Consider the following 6,769-nt stretch of genomic DNA (forward strand, 5'->3'; position numbering starts at 1 on the left):
GGTGCCGATTAGGATGGCGGACGGAAACTAGTCCGACCGCCATGGTCGCGACAAATATACTCCCGACCGCACCGCGGATGACCCGCGGGTGCGATTAGGATATTTATGTCATCACACACCAACCGCGGTGGTCGGATCACATCAAAGACCGCCGCATGTGGACGGAACCACAGAAACACCGTCCGCCGCGGACGCAGTGACCGCGAAAACAGGCCTAACCGCCGCCACACCTGTGGAGGGTCCGGGCGCACGATTAGGATAACCCCGCCATCCCAACGGAACTCACCGCCGCGGAAAAAAAGCATCGACAAACGGAGCATGACTGTGGAAGGAACAAACGAACATGACCCCTGCCGTCAAACCGATTAAAAAATGGCGGACTGAAGTAAATAGAAAACACAAAAAACAGAACACACACCCACCTGGAACACCCTCCCCCAACAACTACACGCCCCAATGACAACCCCCCCAAGCACAAACAAGAGCACCCAAGTCACCACACCCACAGAACACCTGACTGCCAAAAACCATTGGGACACAACCACCACACAGAGTATAAAAGGAATCCCTCCCATTACCACAATCCTTTGCATCACAGCACAGCTGGAAGAAAGAGGCAGAATATCACAAACAACAGACACACACAAACACACATACAACCTGCACACCAACCCACCCACCACACAAACCCCCACAACACCATCCCTACATATCACACACCTGCATACCCCACCCCACCCCACCAACATATTGCACATCACACACCATGGCACCCAAGAAAAACCCCAAGTTCACAGAGAGTGAGTTGAAGGTCATGGTGGATGAAATCATCGGTGTTGAACCACATTTGTTTGGTACCCTAGTGCAGCAGACCAACTTAGCAACTAAAACCACCATGTGGGACAGGATAGTGACCAGAGTCAATGCTTCAGTGACCATGCCACGCACCAAACAAGACATCCAGAGGCGGTGGCACGTCCTCAAGGCAAGGGTCAAAGGCATCAGGTCCAAGAACCACCTGTGGGCACACGACACTGGCGGTGGCGGTCCCGCAGAGAAAATACTGTACGCCGAATGGGAGGAGAAGGTGCTAGGCATACCGCACCCTGAGAGTCTTGAAGGAATAGAAGAGGTAGTTGAGACTGGTAAGTACAAACCAATTACCACTATCACACTGTCATGTTCTGCCTTGCACAACTGCTAAGACACATCTCCAATCCATGCATGTGGACCACTTAGTCACCCAAATGTGAAGCCCAGGGCTCAAATGCACCCACCATGATCAATCACAAATTTAGCCTCCTACATTCCCAGTCTTGCATGTGGTCAAGTAGCTAACACTACAACTCCCAACAGGCACCCATGTCTACAGGGAGGGTGAGGGTGGTGGTGGGGGTGGGTCCGGCACTACAACTCCCAACAGGCACCCATGTCTACAGGGAGGGTGAGGGTGGTGGTGGGGTTTGGTCCAGCACTACAACTCCCAACAGGCACCCATATCTACAGGGAGGGTGGGTGTGGGGGTGGGTCCAGCACTACAACTCCCAACATGCACCCATGTCTACAGGGAGGGTGGGGGTGGGGGTGGGTCCAGCACTACAACTCCCAACAGGCACCCATGTCTACAGGGAGGGTGAGGGTGGTGGTGGGGGTGGGTCCAGCACTACAACTCCCAACAGGCACCCATGTCTACAGGGAGGGTAGGGTGGTGGTGGGGGTGAGTCCAGCACTACAACTCCCAACAGGCACCCATGTCTACAGGGAGGGTGGTGGTGGGGGTGGGTCCAGCACTACAACTCCCAACAGGCACCCATGTTCACAGGGAGGGTGGTGGTGGGGGTGGGCCCAGCACTACAACTCCCAACAGGCACCCATGTCTACAGGGAGGGTGGGTGTGGGGGTGGGTCCAGCACTACAACTCCCAACAGGCACCCATGTCTACAGGGAGGGTGGAGGTGGTGGTGGGGGTGGGTCCAGCATTACAACTCCCAACAGGCACCCATGTCTACAAGGAGGGTGGTGGTGGGGGTGGGTCCAGCACTACAACTCCCAACAGGCATCCATGTCTACAGGGAGGGTGAGGGTGGGTGTGGGGGTGGGTCCAGCACTACAACTCCCAACAGGCACCCATGTCTACAGGGAGGGTGGGTGTGGGGGTGGGTCCAGCACTACAACTCCCAACAGGCACCCATGTCTACAGGGAGGGTGAGGGTGGGTGTGGGGGTGGGTCCAGCACTACACCTCCCAACAGGCACCCATGTCTACAGGGAGGGTGGAGGTGGGGTTGGGTCCAGCACTACAACTCCCAACAGGCACCCATGTTCACAGGGAGAGTGGTGGTGGGGGTGGGTCCAGCACTACAACTCCCAACAGGCACCCATGTCTACAGGGAGGGTGGGTGTGGGGGTGGGTCCAGCACTACAACTCCCAACAGGCACCCATGTCTACAGGGAGGGTGGGGGTGGGGTGGGTTCAGCACTACAACTCCCAACAGGCACCCATGTCTACAGGGAGGGGGGTGGTGGGGGTGGGACCAGCACTACAACTCCCCACAGGCACCCATGTCTACAGGGTGGGTGGGTGTGGGGGTGGGTCCAGCACTACAACTCCCAACAGGCACCCATGTCTACAGGGAGGGTGAGGGTGATGGTGGGGGTGGGTCCAGCATTACAACTCTCAACAGGCACCCATGTCTACAGGGGGGTGGGTGTGGGTGTGGGTCCAGCACTACAACTCCCAACAGGCACCCATGTCTACAGGGAGGGTGAGGGTGGTGGTGGGGGTGGGTCCAGCACTACAACTCCCAACAGGCACCCATGTCTACAGGGAGGGTAGTGGTGGGGGTGGGTCCAGCACTACAACCTCCAACAGGCACCCATGTTCAGAGGGAGGGTGGTGGTGGGGGTGGGTCCAGCACTACAACTCCCAACAGGCACCCATGTCTACAGTGAGGGTGGGTGTGGGGTAGGTCCAGCACTACAACTCCCAACAGGCACCCATGTCTACATGGAGGGTGGGGGTGGGTCCAGCACTACAACTCCCAACAGGCACCCATGTCCCATCCCAGAGCAAGATGCAGTCCGCCTACCATGTGCTGACCACTGCATTTCCCTCTTCAAACTTACATGTACATGGCCATTTTCACAGGGGCACCATCCAATAGCAAGACAGGACCACACATATCCAAGTATTGTCTACCCACCTCCACACCACCATAATGCCCAGTACTGTGTAACACACCAATTTGATGACACCAACAACCATGTCCTGATTGCCTAGAAAATAGAAATGCAACAACAACAAACCTGTCATGTCCACAGCATTGATTCTTATATTCTTGTCTCTCAGGTGACCGAGACTTGACAGGAGAAACCAGCAACCGCCAGCACCAGTCGCCCCCCTCACAGCCTGGACTCTCAGGTGATGATCCCGTGGGCACCTCGGGTGCGGAGGACGATGCCGGTCCAACAACACTCCCAGGGCCATCAGGCTCCCAGGACATTCCTGCCTCCACCACCTTGAACACTGGACCAACAGCAACTACTGCCACTGTGAGCTGTGCAGCTACCGCCACCACCACCACCACCACCACTCCTGCCAGTGCCATCCTGCCTGACCCATCGGACGATGATGGACCATCAACATCACAGGCTAGCAGGGAGAGTGGACGGGGAGGACACAGGTGAGGCCACAGCTCACGAACACGAGGGCAGGTACAAGGCGAGGTCAGGGACAAGACCTACAAAATCCTGGGACCGAGACCCTGGATGCCATTGCAAGAGTGCAAGCGACGTATGAGCGGTCGCAGGCACAGGCGGATCAGGCATGCCAAGATTCCCTTGACACCTGCCAGCTGTTGCGGTCCATGGACAACGGTATGGGCCAAATGGTGGACCTCATGGGGCAGCAAACAACTCTTTGGAGGGAGTGGTTATCCCGCGCCACACCACCTCCACCTCCCCCAAGTGGCCCGCGGGACAGGACACCACCACCACCGCCAACATCACCTGAGGCCACTGACAGGGAGGTGTCCCCCGAACAACCTGCCCCCACAGCTGGGTCCACTCAGGCTCGAAGAGGGGCCGGCACTGATTACACCCTTCCTTGAGCCTGGCATTGACTCTGTGAACTATCCTGCCCCACATTGCCAAGCATTGGCACACGTCTGTTGTACTAGGTGTACATCACACAATGTAGTGTCCCCACGGTGGTGTCATCTGACATGACCTTCAACTCACACTTCCCCTCCACCACCCATTTGTAAAAATGCACTGACACAAATCCACACCCTGTAAATAAAAATCACAGAAACACTCAAGGCAGTGTGATCTCCATGTTTAAACACAGGTTTGTCTCAGTTGTTGTCTTCAGCAGCTGCAGGGATCAATGTTGACTGGAATCATGGCTCTGTGTGAGTGACCTAGGGGCAATCTGAGAACAACAAGCACAGGTCAGGAAACTGAATCACCCCATCACACAACAACGTACTGCTACTTCCCACAAACCACAATCATCATAAAGTAAGCGTATCACAGGACACACATCAGGCAGCATTGCCTGTACACCATGTCCCACACACATGTGCAAACAGAACATAACAGAACAGGCAGCATTCACACACCACATCCACCCATCACCAGCAGACATACATACCGCAATTGAACTGCAGCACAATAGGTAGTTACTCACAATCAAGGAAAGTACAGATCAATGAGCTGACGCCTCTGGTCCACACCTTCTTCCTCCCCACTATCCTCATCACTGGACATGTGTGCGATGGGAGGCTGAGCAACCTGTTGGTCAGCAGGGTCCATGATCAGTTCAATATCCTTGCGCAAGGCCAGGTTGTGGAGCATGCAGCAGCCAACCACGATTTTGCATACTTTGCTGAGTGAGTATGGCAGGGCCCCTCCGGTTATATCCAGGCAGCGAAACCTAGACTTCAGCAGTCCAAAAGTACGTTCCACCACCCTACGTGTCTTCCCATGGGCCTCATTATAGAGCATTTCACCTGGGGTAGTAGGATTTCATAGGGGGCTTAGCAGCCACGGGCGGTTTGGGTACGTACTACGTAGAGTCACCTGGGTGGGTGGATGACAGACACATACATCATTACCAGGAATGGTGTGAACAAAATGGCACACTTACAACACAGTAGTCATCACAGCACACTCACCTACAAGTCACACACGTTCTTGACTCAGATTGGCCATCAGTTGGGGGACAATGCTGCTCCGCAGGATGTGTGAGTCATCGGCGGACCCAGGAAATCTGGCACACAAATGGGAGATGATGTTGTCAGCCAGGCACACCACTTGCACATTGATAGAATGGTAGTGCTTCCCATTGCGATAGACGGGTTCACGTGCCTGGGGTGGAACCAGACCAATATGTGTGCCATCGATGGAACCCACTACGTGTGGAATATGGCCCAGGGCATAGAAGTCCCCTTTCACTGCAGCCAGCTCTGCTGGACGTAGGAAATGGATGTAATCATCCTTGTAACGCATCATGGCTTCCAGCACATCCCGCAGTACCATGCTGAACATGGATTGTGACATCCCCCTGGCATGACCAACTGTGTACTGGAATGTGCCTGTCGCAAATAATTAAAGTGCCGCCATCACCTTTGCTGTGGGTGTAATTGCTCCAGGATATGGCCTGCGTGGCTGCAGATGAGGTGCCAATTGTGCCACAAGGTCCTGCAATTTAGGTCGGTCAAGCCCGAATTTGCGGATCACCTCCTCTTCAACCATGTCCTCCAGCACAGTGTATGGTCGATGCACATTTGGAGCCCTCCTGTGTGGGAGTAGATGGTAGCAGATGTCAATTATACAACACCGCACAGCTGTGCAACACTATCACATCTTGACCAACACAATAAAAATCATACATGTTGCAGACACTGATTGGATGTGTGACGTGACAGAAATATGAGGCATTACAAATACCTACACATGCACTGTTCACCCACAAACAACATCCTGTGTGCAAACATCTACAATGCTACTTGCACACATGTTGAAAGAACAGCCAACATCACATGACTGAGGGCCCATATGTGGACAAGCATCCCCACAGACACACATGGATGTGCACTCACAACACGAACATGGAACACACCCTTCTTGTCTTCATGCACCCATGACCCCACCAAAAATGCTGTGCATCCTCACATGACAGGTATGGGCATACAACAGATGACACATAGACGCATACACGGAAAGCATGTATACCCCCAGCATTGCTACTTGCACACACAAAACACACAGTCACAACTGTTTCAAAATGTCAGTACACAGCCTTAATTGACTGTGTAGATGTGTACAATTACAAAAGTGTGACCTCAAAACCAATATGTCACCACATTGCCATGCACATCTGATGCAACTTGGGCCCACATCACTGTGCTTTGTAAAGCACTGGCAAGGTCATTGTCATGATCACACATGCAATAAATGGACATTATTGTGACACATGGAGAGGGGCCATTTACATGACATGAGTATTGTCGTTTTCCTGACATGGCCTGACACACATGTACACCTACAATTATTACATGTGTGCGTAGACATGCACTGTGTATACACACGGCATCCGGGTACACCTTCCACCATCACAGAACATGATCCTTGACACTGCAATTCTGTGTATCATTGGCTGCATGGTCAAGGCCCATCACGGTCACACACCGCCAACCGCATGTGCTTGCTACCGCGATGGTGCATCATTTGAAATTCATCACTCACTGGCGTTGCAATGGCGGAGC

Source organism: Lissotriton vulgaris, unplaced genomic scaffold (assembly GCF_964263255.1).
Source record: "Lissotriton vulgaris unplaced genomic scaffold, aLisVul1.2 SCAFFOLD_6150, whole genome shotgun sequence".
NCBI classification, from domain to species: Eukaryota; Metazoa; Chordata; class Amphibia; order Caudata; family Salamandridae; genus Lissotriton; species Lissotriton vulgaris.